Source organism: Rhinopithecus roxellana, chromosome 15, assembly GCF_007565055.1.
Source record: "Rhinopithecus roxellana isolate Shanxi Qingling chromosome 15, ASM756505v1, whole genome shotgun sequence".
In the NCBI taxonomy this organism is placed as follows: Eukaryota; Metazoa; Chordata; class Mammalia; order Primates; family Cercopithecidae; genus Rhinopithecus; species Rhinopithecus roxellana.
In genome coordinates, this window is record NC_044563.1 from 9,159,611 (window position 1) to 9,177,138 (window position 17,528).

General features: G+C 49.1%; 1 long non-coding RNA gene and 2 pseudogenes across 1 annotated transcript; all 3 read left to right on the forward strand.

The window, feature by feature from the left end:
- Nucleotides 1-320: 320 nt before the first annotated feature.
- Nucleotides 321-1,336, forward strand: LOC104679382 (annotated as a pseudogene).
- A 7,617-nt stretch (nucleotides 1,337-8,953) lies between these two features.
- On the forward strand, nucleotides 8,954-12,157 carry LOC115893531. The gene is made up of 3 exons (XR_004053562.1): nucleotides 8,954-9,109; nucleotides 9,175-9,310; nucleotides 12,072-12,157. It is a non-coding gene; the product is annotated as an uncharacterized LOC115893531 (long non-coding RNA).
- A 4,599-nt stretch (nucleotides 12,158-16,756) lies between these two features.
- LOC115893812 lies at nucleotides 16,757-16,894 on the forward strand (annotated as a pseudogene).
- The last annotated feature ends 634 nt before the right edge of the window (nucleotides 16,895-17,528 follow it).

A 17,528-nucleotide genomic window follows, 5' to 3' on the forward strand; every position in this document is an offset into this window, starting at 1 on the left:
GGATGGGGTGTGGGGACCACGTATGTGTCAGTGTGCATGGGTGTGACTATGTGAGCAACTGGGTGTGTGAGATTCAGGCCCAGTCGGCTTGTCCAGAAGCCAGGCCTGAGATGTCCTGGGGGTGCTAACAGGAGTAGAGAGATCCCAAAGGAACACAGGCTTTGAAACGAGGCAGAATTGAGTTGGAGTCCCAACCCCACCAACCCCACCTCTCTTCACCCCCCAGGCAGCGTAGAAAACAACGCCTGCCTCTCTCCAGGCGTCCTCGTGGAAGTGACAGTCTTTAAACCCTGCGTGGCAATCCCTGACGCACCGCCGTGATGCCTAGGGAAAACAGGGCAACCTGGAAACCCAACCACTTCCTTAAGATCGTCCAACTATTAGACGATTATCCAAAATGTTTCGTTGTGGGAGCAGACTATGTGGGCTCCAGGCAGATGCAGCAGATCCTCATGTCTCTCCGTGGGAAGGCCGTGGTGCTGATGGGCAAGAACGCCATGATGCGCAAGGCCCTCCGAGGGCACCTGGAAAACAGCCCAGCTCTGGAGAAACTGCTGCCTTGTTTCTGGGGGAATGTGGGCTTTGCGTTCACCAAGGAGGACCTCACTGAGATCACGGACATGCTACTGGCCAGTAAGGTGCCAGCTGCCACCCATGCTGGTGCCATTACCCCATGTGAAGTCACTGTGCCAGCCCAGAATACTGGTCCGGGGCCCGAGAAAACCTCCTTTTCCCACACTTTAGGTATCACCACTAAAATCTCCAGGGGCACCATTGAAGTCCTGAGTGATGTGCAGCCAATCAAGACGGGAGACAAAGTGGGAGCCAGTGAAGCTAAGCTGCTGACCATGCTCAACATCTCCCCCTTCTCCTTTGGGCTGGTCATCCAGCAGGTGTTTGACAATGGCAGTATCTACAGCCCTGAAGTGCTTAACATCACAGAGGAAACCACATTCTCACTTCCTGGAGTGTGTCGGCAATATTGCCAGTGTTTGTCTGCAGATCGGGTACCCAACTGTTGCATCAGTGCCCCATTCTATCCTCATCGGGTACAAAGGAGTCCTGGCCTTGTCTGTGGAGACTGATGACACCTTCCCGCTTGCTGAAAAGGTCAAGGCCTTCTTGGCTGATCCATCTGCCTTTGTGGCTGCTCCCCCTGTGGCCGCTGCCACCATGGCTGCTCCTGCTGCTGCTGGTGCAGCCCCAGCTAAGGTTGAAGCCAAGGAAGAGTCGGAGGAGTCGGATGAGGATATGGGATTTGGTCTCTTTGACTAATCACCAAAGAGCAACCAACTTAGCCAGCTTTATTTGCAAAACAAAGAAATAAAGGCTTATTTAAAAAAAAAAAAGAAAGAAAGAAAAGAAAAAGAAAATAAAACAACATCTGCTTCCACGGTTGTGGCAGTGCGGTTTAAAGAAAAGGAGCAGGCAGAAAGAGCACACAGTAGTGAAGCACACCCCCAGCCTCTTAGAGGCCACGACAGCCTCAGAGCAGGCAGAAGGAGCACACAGTAGGTGTTCGGCCAGCGTGAAGCCTCCAGCCCCTGACAGGCCACGACAGCCTCAGAGCAGGCAGAAGGAGCACACAGTAGGTGTTCAGGCCGCATGAAGCAGGCCCCCAGCCCCTGACAGGCTATGACAGCCTGAGGCACAGGCTATGACAGCCTGAGGCAGGACCTCATGGTGATCTGTAACCTGACCCCAGAGGAGGACAGCAGGGAGGACGAATGGCACCCCAGGAGGCCACAGCCTGGCATCCCACCCTGTTACCCTCGTGCCCAGTGTCCAGGGGCTGCGGGTTAGCCATGGCCTGCCGCGGGGCCTTAGGAGAGACCCTCCAGCCATTCGGTGGAGCGTGGAGACCCCTCGTGGCCACACGGAGGACTGCAGCTGCAGCGTGTGACCTCTCGCCAGCAGCGGGGCTGCTCTACAGCCCTGGCAGAGCTCCGCGAACATTGCTTGAGCGACTTTTTATTTTATTTTTATTTTTTGAGGCAGGATCTCACTCTCGCCCAGGCTGGAGTCCAGTGGCACAGTCTCAGCTCAACACAACCTCCGCCTCCAGAGTTCGAGCGATTCTCCTGCCTCAGTCTCCTGAGTAGCTGGGATTACAGATGTGCGCCACGATGCCTGGCTAATGTTTGTTATTTTTAGTAGAGACGGGTTTTCGCCGTGTTGGTCAGGCTGGTCTCAAACTCCTGGCCTCAAGTGATCCGCCCGCCTCGGCCTCCTAAAGTGCTGGGATTACAGGCGTGAGCCGCTGCACTCGGCTGCTTGAGCTCCCTTTAAAGTGCCAGGGTTTATGCTTGGTGTTATGGACAAAGAAAGGAAGTGATTCCCACCCCAGAGAAGCTACCACCGGGAGAGTTACAGAGGCTGGGCCGCCTTTTCCTACCTCCCACCCCTGTATACATCCATATAGAAGAGAACTCAGGGTTCAATCGGGGGACCTAGAGCAAGACACCCATTTTCCCATGCCTTGCTCCCCATATCAGCCTTATGGGGGTGGTACCCTGTAGAGTACCTGGAATAGTCAAGAGGTCAAAAATTCTTACGATTATTGAAGGTGTGAAAGGACAGGTAAATTGAAGCCAAGTGCAGTGGCTTATACCTGCAATCCCAGCACTTTGGGAGGCCAAGGTAGGAAGATGGATTGATCCCAGGAGTTCAAGACCAGCCTGGGCAAAATAGTGAGACCCCATCTCTACAAAAAATTAAAATTAAAAAGTGAGCTGGGTGTGGTGGCACCCACCTGTAGGAGGCTGAGGCGGGAGAATTGCCTGAGCCCAGGAGTTCTGAGGCTACAGTGAGCTAGGATCCTGTCACTGAACTCCAGCCTGGGTGACAGAGTGAGGCCCTCTCTCAAAAAGATGGTGGGGGCAGGCAAATTGGGTCAGAGTCATACTCCCTTGCTCCCCTCCAAGCAGTAGAAATTGCTAATACAATGCTTAAAACAAGGTTCATGATGTGCCAGACACTAGGAGAAGCCCTTTCTTTGCATGTGGTGCCTCATCTGATCCCTGGGGAGCAGGTACTATTCGCCTGGATGAGGAAGCTGATGCCCAGAGAGGTTTAGGCAATTAGGTTAAAGTGATAGATTTGGAATTTGAACCCAGGCCCACGTGGTTCCAGAGCCTAAGCTTTGGTGCACAAAGCAATGAGTGTGCCTAGCAGTGTCAGAGGTGTTTGAACCAGAGCAACTCCATCTTGAATAGGGGCTGGGTAAAATGAGGCTGAGACCCACTGGGCTTCCTTCCCAGGAGGTGAGGCATTCTTAGTCATAGGATGAGCTAGGTCGGCACACGGTACAGGTCACAAAGACCTTGCTGATAAAACAAGAGGCCAAGTAAAGAAGTAAAGCCAAATCCACCAAAACCAAGATAGCGACAAAAGTGACCTCTGGTCATCCTCACTGCTCACTGTATGCTAATTATAATGCATTAGCATACTAAAAGACACTCCCACCAGCGCCATCACAGTTTACAAATGCCATGGTAACATCAGGAAGTTACCCTATATGGTCTAAAAGTGGGAGGAACCCTCAGTTCCAGGAATTGCCCACCCCTTTCCGGGAAAACTCCTTGTTTAGCATATAAGCAAGAAAAAACCAAAAAAATCGCTAACCAGCAGCCCTCAGGACTGCTCTGCCTATGGAGTAACCATACTTTATTTGCTTACTTTCTTAATAAACTTGCCTTCACTCTACCATATGAACTCACCCCGAATTCTTTCTTGCACGAGGCCCAAAAAGCCTTTCTTGGGGTCTGGATCAGGACCCCTTTCCAGTAACAATGGGGCCGCCCATGACTTACTAAGCAAATGCACTCACCTCTCTGGGCCTTGGGGTCCTCCCCATTCAGGCCAGATATTTAGTTTAGTTTTATTTGTTTTGTTGTTGCTGTTTTAAGACCATGCGGGGGCTAGCTCCCAGCCCTGGATGCCCTTTGGATTCACTAAGTTTACTTGGTCTGGGTGCATCCTGGAAACTGAGAGTTTTTTAAGCTTCACAGGTGGTTTTAATGAGCAGCAAGGTTTGCAAAGGGCCTTGCAGGCCATAGTACAGAGATTAAACTTTATTCTGCTGGGTGACAAACCAGTGGTGGCTCCTCATGTCCCCCCAACCCTAGGTCTATTCAGTTGTCTTTTGCTATTTATTTATTAGATAAAATTGACCCCTTGGAAGTAAATAATTCAGTGGGGGGTTAGTATATTCACAAGGTTGTACAACCATTACCATCAGATTCCAGAACATTCCATCCCCCATAAAGAAACCCTGTAGTGGCCGGGCACGGTGGCTCACGCCTGTAATCCCAGCACGCTGGGAGACCGAGGCTGGTGGATCACGAGGTCAGGAGATTGAGACCATCCTGGCTAACATGGAGAAATCCCATCTCTACTAAAAACACAAAAAATTAGCTGGGCGTGGTGGCGCACACCTGTAATCCCAGCTACTCAGGAGGCTGAGGCAGGAGAATCTCTTGAACCTGGGAGGTGGAGGTTGCAGTGAGCCGAAATGATGCCACTGCACTCCAGCCTGGGTGACAGAGTGGGGCGCCATCTCAAACAAAAAAAAAAAAAAAGAAGAAGAAGAAGAAGAAAAAAGAAAAAAAAAAGCAACCCTATAGTGATGAGCAGTCACTGCCCATTTCCCCTCCACCTAGCCCTTGGCAACCCTAATCTACTTTCTATCTGTACGTATTCGCCTATTGTGGGCATTTCATATAAATGGAATCCTACAAGATCTGGTCTTTTTGTGTTTCATTTTTGCTCTTTTGTATTCTCCCACTTGGCATAATATTGTCAAACTTCATCCATGTCATAGTATGCATCAGGACTTCATTCCTGTTTACTGCTGGATAATATTCCACTGTATGGCTGGACCACATGTGTAAAATCCATTCATTGGTAGACAGATGGCTTTAAGGCTCTAGCCTTCTCTTAGACAAGAGAAGCGACCCAGTTGACACAGGTGGTAGGGCTGAGAGAGGCATCAGAAAGCCCAGACCCTGCCTCTTGAGCCTGCAGGAAGGAAGGAAAATCCAGAGGAAAAGGGGTGTGAAAACTAACTCCAGGGAGTTCCAAAGGAGCACATCAAGGTAGACCCTGAGCAGTCATGAGGGATGGGCCACACTTGTCCCCTCACCTCCCTCAGCAAAGGTAAACAAGGGATCGGGATAAAGCTATATCCACCAAGCTGCATCATCGAAGTATTGCCAAAAACACAGAAACAACCTAAATGTCTAGTGACAAGGAATTTATCCAACAAACTATGGCATGTCCATCCAAGGAAATACCAAGCAGTCAAAAATGATGCAGCATCGGCTAACATTTATTGTGTGTGTGTGAGGGGGGGTGGATGGGTGTGTGTGTGTGTGTGTGTGTGTGTATGTGTGTAGATGGAGTTTTGCTCTTGTTGCCCAGGCTGGAGTGCATGGTGCAGTCTTGGCTCACTGCAACCTCTGCCTCCCGGGTTCAAGCGATTTTCCTGCCTCAGCCTCCACAGCATATGAGATTACAGGCGCCCACCACCACGCCTGGCGAATTTTTGTATTTTTAGTGGAGATGGGGTTTCACCATGTTGGCCAGGCTGATCTCAAACTCCTGATCTCAGGTGATCCACCTACCTGGGCCTCCCAAAGTGCTGGGATTACAGGCGTGGGCCACCGTGCCCGGCCACATTTATAGTGTTTACTGTGCCAAGCTCTGTTTGCTCATTTCATGTGTTCTGATGCACTCAACTCTCACAATAATTCTACAGGTAGGTGCTTTTATGATCCTCATTTCACAAAGAAGAAATTGAAGCCTGGAATACTTACATAATTTGCCCAACATTGCACAGATAGACAGCAATAGAGCTGAGATTTGAACCAGGGTTCATTTGCTTAATTAATATCTCTGTTCCGTTGTCGCTCTGAAGGTATAATAAAAAAATATTTACTGACATGAGACAACGCTGTTCACAAAATATTGGTGGAGTGAATAAATCGGGTTCTGGAACAGTATGCAGGGTATGAATCAAGACTTGAGGGAAATATGCCAGATTGCAAATCTGGGAGGTCTCCACACATTCTGATTCTGAGTAATTTTTACTTTCTGCTCTGTGATTGTATTTCCCAGTCCTCCACGAGGACTATGTTTTTGTTTTCAATAAGAAAAGTATTTTATTTGGTTCCCTTGAGAAAAATAAACCTTCGTATGTTGCCGGTGGGAATTCAATGTGTTATATTCCCTACGGAGGGCAATTCTGCAATATTTATCAAAGTTGTAAATGCATTTGCCCTCTGAGTCAGCAGTCCTGAGTTTACATTTTATTCTTATAGGTAGAGCTGAGCAAGGATGATGTACCAGGTAATTCACAGTAGCATGGCTTCTAATAACAAAAGACTGGGGGCTGGGCGCATTGGCTCATGCCTGTATTCCAAGCATTTTGGGAGGCCGAGGCGGGTGGATCACTTGAAGTGAGGAGTTCGAGACCAGCCTGGCCAACATGGTGAAACCCCGTCTCTACTAGATATACAAAAATTAGCCGGGCCTGGTGGTGTGTGCCTGTAATCCCAGCTACCTGGGAGGCTGAGGCAGGAGAATCACTTGAACCTGGGAGGCGGAGGTTGCAGTGAGGCCAGATCGTGCCACTGCACTGCAGCCTGGGCAACAAGAGTGAAACTCCATTTCAAAAAAAAAAAAAAAGAAAAGATTGGAGCCGGGTTCAGGCACTTTGGGAGGCTGAGGCAGAAGGATTGCTTGAGCCCAGGAGTTCGAGACCAACCTGGGAAACATAGGTCCCGTCTCTATGAAAAAAAGAAATTAGCCAGGCATGGTGGCGCATGCCTGTTGTCCCAGCTACGGGAGGCTGAGGTGGGGGGATTGCTTGAGCCTGGGAGGTCGAGGTTGCAACAAGCCATGATTGTGCTACTGCTTTAGCCTGGGTAGGTGTCACAGCGAGAACTTGTCTCAAAAAAAAAAAGATTGGAAACAGTATTAAGTGTGCATTTTACCAGGGTCTGATTAAACAAAGTATGGAAGGAACACTCTTCAACTGAAAAACAAACAAACAAACAAACAAAAACAAAAGAGCTTCTTATACTGATAGGGAAGGACCCCTGGGATAGTTTAATAAAAAAGGCCAGATACAGAACAGTGTGTTTATAATGTTACCTCTGTGTGAGAAGGAAGGGTGTTATCTTCATCAGTTTGAGATGCTATAACAGAATACTATCAACTGGGTGGCTTGGAAACTATAGAAATGTAGTTCTCAAAGTTCTGGAAGCTGAAAGTTCAAGACCACGTGCCAGCATGGTTGGGTCTGGTGAGGGCCCCTTCTGGGTTGCAGACTGCCAACTTGCCACTCTGTCCTCACATGGCAGGAAGAGGACCAGAGAGCTCTCTGGGGTCCGTTTTATAAGGACATAGATCCCATTCATGAGGGCTACACTCCCATGACCCACTTACCTCCCAGAGTCCCCTCCTCCCAGTACCATCACACTGAGGGTGGAGATTACACCATAGGAATTTGAGGGATAGGAACGTAGGCATGTGAGGAACAGAGGAGACACAAACATCCAGCCCATGGCAGGAGGCAAGAAAAAAATCTATTTTTCATGTCCTTGTTCTTTGTCTCAGAGACGCGGGAAGGCAGGGTGATAATCAAAATATTTAACAACCAGTGCAGAGCAGACCACAACAGCAGCAGCTCTAAGACAGGGACTTCCAAGGAACGGAAAAGGGGGTCATCTTAGAGACGGGAGACAAGCGAACAGGACGGGATGGAAACAAGACTTCACAGTCTCTGCTTTTTTTTTTTATTGAGACGGAGTCTCGCTATGTCACCAGGCTGGAGCGTACTGGCGCGATCTCAGCCTCAGCTCACTGCAACCTCTGCCTCCTGGGTTCAAGCAATTCCCCTGCCTCAGCCTCTGGAGTAGCTGGGACTACAGGCACGTGCCACGACGCCTAGCTTTTTTTTTTTTTTTTATTTTTATTTTTATTTTTATTTTAGTAGAGACGGGGTTTCACCATGTTAGCCAGGATGGTCTTGATCTCCTGACCTCGTGACCCACCCGCCTTGGCCTCCCAAAGTGCTGGAATTACAGGCATGAGACACCAAGCCTGGCCCAGTCCCTGCTTTTTCATCCTGTTTTGATGTTTGGACCATGGGACTGCATTGCCTGGTGCAAAAATCATCGTTCTTCTAAAAAGCACTGTACATGGAAGAGTAGCCTTCCTTCCCTGTTCCCCACATCACAGAGGCATGGGGAGGCCTTGGGAGAGGAGAAGGCTTGGTGGACGGCAGTGAGCTCTGTGTGTTCCTGCAACACCTCGGCTATGTCTGTCAGTCTGTCTGTCGGGTGCTTCAGCTCAGGGGTGAAGCCTCGGACTTTCTCTGGGGTTGTTGACCTCCATTATGTTAGCCGAGGTATATGGAAGATGACACAGGGTAAGGGGACAGGGTGCTTCTCCCCTCCTCAAAGATTCCTCAAGCCTTCTTTTGGGGGCAAAGACCCTAGAGCTTCCTCAGCTGCTTTGGTGCAATGTCCAGCATATAGTAGGCATTTAGTAAGCCTTTGTTTAATTAACTGCTCCCCCGTCTGCTTGGTTGTTTCACCCTTTGGGTGGTAAGCCTCTTACTCACACAAATCTGCCCCTGTGGCTTAAGCCTCAGAGTTACTGGTACAAGGGACCATATTACCATAATCAGATCATCAGATTACTTCCTCTTTGCATCTGGCAGAGATCAGTGCACTGAGCAAAGGGAAATGAAAGCACGAAGCATCCATCCCATTGGGCAGAAATTTATCAAGTACCCGCTAAAAAAGAAATGTATCAAGAACCTAGGCCATGCGTCTAGGTTCTGTGACGCAGCACGCCTCAGACTACCTTTGCCAGGGCACTCCCTTTGCTCTGTGCCCTCCCTCTGTGGGGGTGACAAGTTGTAGCTAACATTTACGGGGCACTCACAAGTGCCAGGCCCTGTGCTGAGCGCTCCGCATACAACGTCTTACTCAATCCTCACAAGTGCTTTCGTTATTAGACGTGTACATGAGCAAGCAGCAGAAACAAGACCCAAACTGGCTTAAGCAAGAGGAGATTCTGCTGGCTCACACAACCGCGGGTTAGTAAGCCTCAGGTATGGTGGGATCAAAGCTCTGGCTGTTTCTCTGACTCTTTTTCACACAGGCTTCCCTCATGGCTGCGAGATGGCCACCAGGAACAGCCGGACAGAATGCTTCTGATTCCTGTCCAGCAGGAGAGAGACTGACCTTTCCAGGGCTTGCTTTCCAGAATGAGGAAGAGGCCTTCCCAAAAGCTGCAAGTAAGCCTCCCTTTACGTCTCATCTCGTTAGCCCAAATTGGCTTACATCTGCCCATCCCATAATCCAATAATTCTTTTTTTTTAAGATGGAGCTTGCTCTGTCACCCAGGCTGGAGTGCAGTGGTGCGATCTTGGCTCTCTGCAACCTCCGCCTCCTGGGTTCAAGCGATTCTCCTGCCTCAGCCTCCCGCGTAGCTGGGACTACAGGCACATGCCACCACTCCCGGGTAATTTTTTGTATATTTAGTAGAGACGGGGTTTCACTGTGTTAGCCAGGATCTCCTGACCTTGTGATCCACTTGCCTGGGCCTTCCAAAGTGCCGGGATTACAGGCGTGAGCCACTGTGCCTGGACTCCAATAATTCTTAACCCTGACTGCCCATCAGAATTCACAGGAAGTTTTTGAAAAAATATTGATGCCTAGACACCACCCTGGCCCTATCAAATCAGAAACTTTGTGGGTGAAGCCCAGGCCTCAGCATTGTTAAAAACTTCCCAGATTTTTTTTTTTTTTTAAGACAGGGTCTTGCTCTATCGCCCAGGCTGGAATGCAGTGGCATGATCTCAGTCCACGGCATCCTCCACCTCCTTGGTTCAAGCGATTCTCATGCCTGAGCCTCCTGAGTAGCTGGAATTACAGGCGCCTGCCACCACACCCGGGTAATTTTTGTATCTTTAGTAGAGACAGGGTTTCCCATGTTAACCAGGCTGGTCTCAAACTCCTGACCTCAGGTGATCTGCCCGTCTCGGCCTCCCAAAGTGCTGGGATTATGGGCCGAACCATTGTGCCTGGCCCTTCCCAGATACTTCTAATGTGCAGTGAGTGCCTCAGAGTTAGACCTTGGGCATTGTCTCCAAAGGAGGTTGCCTGCTCAGTGACAGGGAACCTGGCCCAACTGATGACAACATTCATTGGGAAGCTTCACCCCTGTGGCCCACTGCCCGAAGTGTACTGGCAATTAATCATTCGAATAAATCCTATACTTTTCTTGTGAATAGCATAATTATATTGCTTGGCAATTTGTGTGTATGCTAAAAGCATTAATTTGTTAAATGTAAACATCTAAAATATGTCACAATCATTGTAAGCGGTATTAGCATGTCTTGATTTTTTTTTTTTTTTTTTTTTTTTTTTTTTTTTTGAGACGGAGTCTTGCTCTGTCACCCAGGCTGGAGTGCAGTGGCCTGATCTCAGCTCACTGCAAGCTCCGCCTCCCGGGTTTATGCCATTCTCCTGCCTCAGCCTCCCGAGTAGCTGGGACTACAGGCGCCCGCCACCTTGCCCGGCTAGTTTTTTGTATTTTTAGTAGAGACGGGGTTTCACCGTGTTAGCCAGGATGGTCTCGATCTCCTGACCTCGTGATCCGCCCGTCTCGGCCTCCCAAAGTGCTGGGATTACAGGCTTGAGCCACCGCGCCCGGCCTGTCTTGATTTTTTTAAAAAAAACCAGGAGTGGCCAGGGGCTCACGCCTATAATCCCAGCACTTTGGGAGGCCAAGGTGGTCGGATCACGACGTCAGAAGATTGAGACCATCCTGGCCAACATGGTGAAACCCTGTCTCTACAAAAAATACAAAAATTAGCTGGGCGTGGTGGTGCGCACCTGTAGTCCCAACTACTCAGGAGGCTGAGGCAGGAGAATCCCTTGAACCTGGGAGGATGAGGTTGTCGTGAGCCGAGATTGTGCCACTGCACTCCAGCCTGGGTGACAGCATGAGACTTCATCAAAAAACAACAACAAAAAAAAAAACCAGGAGCTTCCAAAACTGGAAGAAGCTTGGAGCCTCCCTTGGCTTCTAGAGATTTCCCAGCCTGATATCTGGCCACAGGCTGGGTCGCCCAGCCCTGGGCCCTTCCTTTCTGTGAAAGTTTGAGTTCTTGATCCCAATTCTTTATTACCCTGTAGCGGTGTTCAGCATTTTATCCATCAACCTTTGCCTCCTGGTGGGTGGAGTGTACTTTCTTCTTCTAAATTTTGAGCTTGATCATGTGACTTGCCAGGGCTTGCTCTTCAGAGGTGAACAGAAGCTGAAACTAGCTTTCCTGGTTCCTTGTGCTTTTGCTGTAGCCACTGGAAGAATAAATACCTCCCAGATGGCTGCTGTAGCCCCTTCAGTCTGGCCCTGTGATGGTTAATTTTATGGATCAGCTTAACTGGGCAAAGGGTATCCAGATAGCTGGTATTATTTCTGGGCCTGTCCGTGAGAGTGTTTCTGGAAAAGAATAGCATTTTAATCAATGGACTGAGTAAAGAAGGTTGCTCTTAGGCCAGGTGCGGTGGCTCATACCTGTAACCACAGCACTTTGGGAGGCTGAGGCAGGTGGATCACCTGAGGTCAGGAGTTGGCAACTAGCCTGGTCAACATGGCAAAAACCCATCTCTACTAAAAATACAAAAATTAGCAGGGTGTGGTGGTGCACACCTGCAATCCCAGCTACTCGGGAGGCTGATGCAGGATAATTGCTTGAACCTGGGAGGCAAAGGTTGCAGTGAGCCAAGATCGCACCACTGCACTCCAGCCTGGGTGACAGAGTGAGACTCCATTTCAAAAAAAAAAAAAAAGAAGAAGAAGAAGAAGGTTGTTCTCACCAAAAGAGGTGGGCAGCACCCAGGTCATTAAATGCCTGAATACAACAGAAATGCAGAGGAAGGGAGAAGTCTGTCTCTCTTTTCTTGAGCTGTGACGTCCATGTGCTCCTGGCTCTTGGACCTTCAGATTCATACTGAATGATATATATGACTGGCTTTCCTTGTCCTCAGCTTGCAGATGGCAGATCACGGGACTTCTTGGCCTCTATCATCACGTGAACCAATTTTCATAATAAATCTCCTCATCTGTATACACATACACGCTATCGGGTCTGTTTCTCTGGAGATCCTCAACTATCATCGGGCCCCAGGGTGAGACATGCAGCTGGGCTGAGCTGGACCCACTGTCTGCAGCAGAGCCACACAGCTAAGTCCGACCAAGTTACAGGCCTGTGGGCCTGAGAATAGATGTGCTGTGCAGCATTATCACAGCATTAGTTACCTAATATACCTTTTCAAACTGTGCTGTGCACAGACATATCAGCCCTTTGACCTCAGAGAACTTAATGGAACTAGCACAACAGAGGAGAGTGAGTGGACAGAGAACATTTCCCTTTTGGGACCTGTGATAGCATCTAGCCTTTCCAAGGGTTATGGCCAGGTCATAGTCTATTACAAGCTACTTTTTATTTTTATTTTTTTGAGACAGTCTCACTCTGTTGCCCAGGCTGGAGTGCAGTGGTGCAATCTCGGCTTACTGCAACCTCTGCCTCCAGGGTTCAAGCGATTCTCCTGCTTCAGCCTCCCAAGTAGCTGAGATTACAGGCACCTGCCACTACCACCTGGCTAATTTTTGTATTTTTAGTGGAGACAAAGTTTCACCACGTTGGCCAGGCTGGTCTTGAACTCCTGACCTCAGGTGATCCACCTGCCTTGACCTCCCAAAATGGTAGAATTACAGGCGCGAGCCACTGCACACAGCCCTGGCTAATTTTTGTATTTTTAGTAGAGACGGAGTTTTGCCATGTTGACCAGGCTGCTCTTGAACTCCTGACATCAAGTAATCCACCTGCCTCAGCCTCCCAAATGCTGAGATTACAAGCATGAGCCTCTGTGTCTGGACATACAAGCATCATTTTCAAAGAAAAAAAAATTGAGACAAGGTCTCATCACTCTGTCTCCCAGGCTGGAGGGCAGGGATATGATCATAGCTCATTGCAGCCTTGGGCTCCTGGGCTCAAGGGATCCTCCCACCTCAGTCCCCCAATTAGCTGGGATTACAGGTGTGTGCCACCAAGCCCAGCTAATTTTTTAATTTTTTGTAGAGACAGGGCCTTGCTGTGTTGCCCAGGTTGGTCTCAAATTTCAGCCCTCAAGTGATCCTCCTGCCTCAGCCTCCCAAAGCACTGGGGTTACAGACATGAGCCACCATGCCTGGCCCCACAAACATTACTTTCTTTTGAAACCAGACTGCCTGCCAAATTTGAAGCCCAGCTCCACCACTTACATGCTGTGCGAACTTGGATAGGTTGCTTAACTTCTCTGGGCCTCAGGATCCTAATCTGTAAAATGAGAATGATAATAATAGTACCTACCTCTGTTGTACAAAGTAAATAAATCTTTGTGTAATGCATAGAACAGTGCCTGGCACATAGTAAGCATCATATAAGCATGAGCTTCTGTTATTAAGTACTCTACATGTATTTACCTCTCTCAACAAACCAACTGGTGAGTTTTATCACTATTTTTGGATAATGGAATTGAGATTAGGAGAGGTCAAATGACTTGGCCGAGGTCACACAACACGTAAGTCACTGAGCCAAGTATGAAAACAATTCCATCTGATTCTAAATCTTTATTTTTATTTTATTTTTATTATTTATTTATTTATTTATTTTTTGAGATGGAGTCTCACTCTGTTGCCCAGCCTGGAGTGCAGTGGCGAGATCTCAACTCACTGCAACCTCCGCCTGCCAGGTTCAAGCAATTCTCCTGCCTCAGCCTCCCGAGTAGCTGGGTCTACAGGCACCTGCCACCACACCCGGCTAATTTTTTGTATCTTTTTTTTTTTTTTTTTTTTTTTTTTTTTTTTTTTTTTGAGACGGAGTCTCGCTCTGTCGCCCAGGCTGGAGTGCAGTGGCCGGATCTCAGCTCACTGCAAGCTCCGCCTCCCGGGTTTACGCCATTCTCCTGCCTCAGCCTCCCGAGTAGCTGGGACTACAGGCGCCAGCCACCTCGCCCGGCTAGCTTTTGTGTTTTTTTAGTAGAGACGGGGTTTCACCATGTTAGCCAGGATGGTCTCGATCTCCTGACCTCGTGATCCGCCCGTCTCGGCCTCCCAAAGTGCTGGGATTACAGGCTTGAGCCACCGCGCCCGGCCATTTTTTGTATCTTTAGTAGAGACAGGTTTCACCGTGTTGGTCAGGCTGGTATCGAATTCCTGACCTTGTGATCTGCCCGCCTCAGCCTCCCAAAGTGCTGGGATTACAGACGTGAGCCAGTGTGCCCAGCGATCTAAATAATTTTTTATCTGTATATCTCCCACATTTAGTGGGAGCTTGGCACACATTGGGCAGCAATGAATGTCAATGAATGCCTGTGTGAACAGGCCTGGCTAGGTGGAAGGCAGGCTGGGTTGTGACTGGAGTTCACCCGGTGCCCTCTTTACTTCACCTGGCTTCTAACTGGACTGGGGACTGGTTGGCCAGAGGGGACCTCCCCCAGGTTGGTTTGCGGGGCTGGGGCACAATGGAAGCTGCCCTGGGTTGCGAGTGAAGTTAAGCCATATCGCTTGGGCACAACCAGCTCTGCCATATCTGGCTGTGTGTCCAGGGCTAGTTGCCTTCCAGGCTGTCTAAGACTCAGTGTACTCCCGAGTCAGGAAGCAGAACCAGGGAGCAGCAGGACAGACAAAGCCGGGACCACCTTCAGAGCCCCAGAGCCTCCCACTGTGTCCTCTGCTGCCTGCAAAAAGGCTGCATCCCTCTCAGAGGGAAACATGAGACCTGCTGAGCCAGCAGATTGGGAGGCCCAGACAGCTGTGTCCCCTCCCCGCCCCCTGGCCCAGAGTGAAGGCCCATCCCTCTGAAAGGCAAGGACAGGTGCTGGGCTTCCCTGGAGCCACAGCATGCCCTGAGCACCCAAGAGCCAGACACACTAGGGCTTCTCCTGATGCAGAAGGTCAGGCAGAGGCCCAGGGCCTGGCACAGGGGAAATGGAAAGCATGTCCCAGCTCTGGTCCCTTCACCCCTAGGAGTGTCAGTTTCCTTAACAGAGAAATCAAAACTCCTCGGCCAGGCACAGTGGCTCACGCCTGTAATCCCAACACTTTGGGAGGCCGAGGTGGGTGGATCACCTGAGGTTGGGTGTTTGAGACCAGCCTAACCAACATGGAGAAACGCCATCTCTACTAAAAATACAAAATTAGCCGGGTGTGGTGATGTATGCTTGTAATCCCAGCTACTCAGGAGGCTGAGGCAGGAGAATCGCTTGAACCCCGGAGGCGGAGGTTTCTGTGAGCCAAGATCGCACCATTGCACTCCAACCTGGGCAGCAAGAGCGAAACACCATCTCAAAAAAGAAAAAAAAAAAAAAAAAAAGAGAAAAGAAAAGAAAAGAAAAAAGAAATCAAAACTCCTGCATCTTGGGCCTGTGGCGAAGCCCCTGCAGGTTCAAGAAAACCCTCTATAAACTGCAAAGGCTTGTGCTCCAGAAGGCTGCTCTCAGGTCCTGTGTTTCCATGTCTGTAAAATAAGAGCAAGGAGCTCACGGGGCCTTCCAGCCAGGAAGGCCTCCAATCCAGTCCTGTAGGAAACCATCTCCCTAGCTCAGTATCACTCCTGATGTGAGGGTGCTTCTGATGTCACGCAGCGTCGCATACCACCATCACCCACGGTGTCTTTTTACCCAAAATGCCTAATAACATGGGTCCAATAATTTCCAGTTTACCAGAAATACAGGAGACTAAGGAATAAACGAAACAAGAGAAAAACAACACAATAAACCCTGAAGGTGAGGCATTTTGCAAACTACTAGTCCAGTTTTATGACATGTCATTGTCATAAAAAAGGACTTGCCAGACTAAAAGAGACTTAAGGGCATCCAACTAGAGGCTTTGCAGAGTCCTTGACTGCACTCCCATTTTCAGGAGCCAGCATACAGGACATGTTGGGAGCAATGAGAGAATTTGAATGTGGGCTGAGCGTTAGATAAGATGGAGATGTATTGGCAGGGAGAGGCTGAGATAACTGACAAGGACAGCATGATCTCATTTTGATTTAAAAAATTACATATGGCTAGGTGCAGTGGCTCACGCCTGTAATCCCAGCACTCTGGGAGGCTGAGGCGGGTGGATCACTTGAGGTCAGCAGTTCAAGACCAGCTTGGCCAACACGGTAAAACCCCGTCTCTACTAAAATACAAAAATGAGCTGGGCATGATGGCAGGAGCCTGTAGTCCCAGCTACTAGGGAGGCAGAGGCAGGAGAATCACTGGCATCTGGGAAGCAGAGGTTTCAGTGAGCCAAGATTGCGCCACTGCACTCTAGCCTGGGCAACGGAGCGAGACTCTGTCTCAGAACAAACAAACAAACAAAACACAAAAAATTACATATGCAGGGCTGGGCGCCGAGGCTCATGCCTGTCATCCCAACATTTTGGAAAGCTGAGGCAGACAGATCGCTTGAGCCCAGGAGTTTGAGACTAGCCTGGGCAACAGAGTGAGACCCTGCTTCTGAAAGAAAAAAAAAAAAATTACTTAGGCATGAAAAGAGATTCAGGGCCAGGCGCAATGGCTCATGCCTGTAATCCCAGCACTTTGGGAGGCTGAGGCGGGCTGATCAGTTGAGGTCAAGAGTTGGAGACCAGCCTGGCCAACATAGTGAAACCCATCTCTACTGAAAATATACCAAAAAAAAAATCGCTTCTCAGCCTTTTGGCTAAGATCAAGTGTAGTATCTGTTCTTATCAGTTTAAGAAAATACAAAAGTTAGCTGGGCGTGGTGGCGTGTGCCTGTAATCCCAGCTACTTGGGAGGCTGAGGCAGGACAATTGCTTGAGCCTGGGAGGTGGAGGTTTCAGTGAGCCAGAATCGCGCCATTGTACTCCAGGCTGGATGACAGAGAAGATTCCGTCTTAAAAAAAAAAAAAAAAAAAAAATCTTTAAGAGATATGGGAGGATAGAAAATGAGGATACTCCCTGGGTGGTAGGAGTAGAGTGGTTTTGTTTTCTTGTTTTTGCTCATTGGCAAGTTCTGACTTTGTACGATGTACATGCACAGCTGCTGGGGCTCAGAGAACGATACTGCAAAGTATGGTGCTATGGCAGCCTGAGTACTTTGGACTAAAGGAAATTGGAAGATCTCAAACGCCAGGTCTCTCTCTAACATTCTCCCACCCTCCTGTCTCCTGCCCCTGTTTTGCCCCCAGAGGAAGCCATAGACACCAGAATTCTTTTTCCCCAGTCATAGAAACTAGAACCCCTCTTCCCTAAAGCAAGCCATAGAACCTAGAAAGGGTCACTCTCTCCCTTCTCCCCTGCACAGAGAGGTCAAGAGGTATCTCAATAGATGGGCCTTGCTGGGTGTCCCCACTCAGTCTATTCCCATGAATCATGCCCTTTTGTCCAACCACCTTTCTACACGGCTGTCTGCTTTGCATAGAATCTAAGCATAAAAATAGACAGATTTCC